Here is a 1,032-nt window from a genome sequence, read left to right on the forward strand (position 1 = left end):
AAAATCAAACTCCTCCCGAACAGGCCATGAAGGCCCAAAGGTACCGACCGGCCGCCGTGTCATCCTCAGACCACAGGCGTCACTGGATGCGGATATGGAGGGGCATGTGGTCAGCACACCGCTCTCCCGGCCATATGTCAGTTTCCGAGACCGGAGCGGCTACTTCTCAATCAAGTAGCGCCTCAGTTTTGACTCAGAAGGGCCGAGTGCACCCCGCTTGCCAACAGCGCTCGGCAGACCGGATGGTCACCCATCCAAGTGCTAGCCTAGCCCGACAGCTCTTAACTTCGGTGATCTGACGGGAACCGGTGTTACCACTGCGGCGGGGCCGTTGGCAGCAAGAGTGTGGGCATCTACGGAAGTGAAATGTGTACTGCAAACAGCTGAGACCAAAATCGGATGGAAGCTTTTGAAATGAGGCGTTACAGAAGAATACTGTAAATTGAAAGGTTAGATCGAATTAATTAATGTGGAGGTTCTGAAGCGAACTGCAGAGAAAGAAAACCTGCATCACAAGTTGACTAAGTGAAGGAACTAATAGGTAGCGAACGTCCTGACGTGTCAAGGAAGCCTCAGGTCAGTAATGGAAGAAATTTTGGAGTGGTAAAAATTGTAGCAAGAGACGATGGCTTGTTGAAAACAGTGAGGAGGTTGAAATGAATGTCAGTCGCAATATTTCTGGAGAGACGAGAACATTTGCTAAGAAAAGAGTGGCATGGAGAGCTGGCTGCATCAAACCAGACTTTAGGCTGGGGACCACAACATATGTAATGTGTGGTGTAAGTCATGGGCAGTTTCATAGTGAGTAAATCTTCGGTGAAAGTTCCTATTAAGGGGGGGCACGACGTCAAACGGGCCGACTTCGAGAAGGAGAGGCACCACAGGACACTTTAATTTGCACTGTCTATACTTTTACAAATAAATTCATGAAACTTTGTCAGCATGACCAGGAAGTATTCAGTATTCACACTCATAGCAGTGGAAGTTCAAAAACACGAAAACAATATTTCTTAAATGTGAAATTTCATGATT

General features: G+C 47.4%; 1 pseudogene; it reads right to left on the reverse strand.

The window, feature by feature from the left end:
- Positions 1-218: 218 nt before the first annotated feature.
- On the reverse strand, positions 219-336 carry LOC126210760 (5S ribosomal RNA; annotated as a pseudogene).
- Positions 337-1,032: the final 696 nt, after the last annotated feature.

Source organism: Schistocerca nitens, chromosome 10 (genome assembly GCF_023898315.1).
Source record: "Schistocerca nitens isolate TAMUIC-IGC-003100 chromosome 10, iqSchNite1.1, whole genome shotgun sequence".
NCBI lineage: Eukaryota > Metazoa > Arthropoda > Insecta > Orthoptera > Acrididae > Schistocerca > Schistocerca nitens.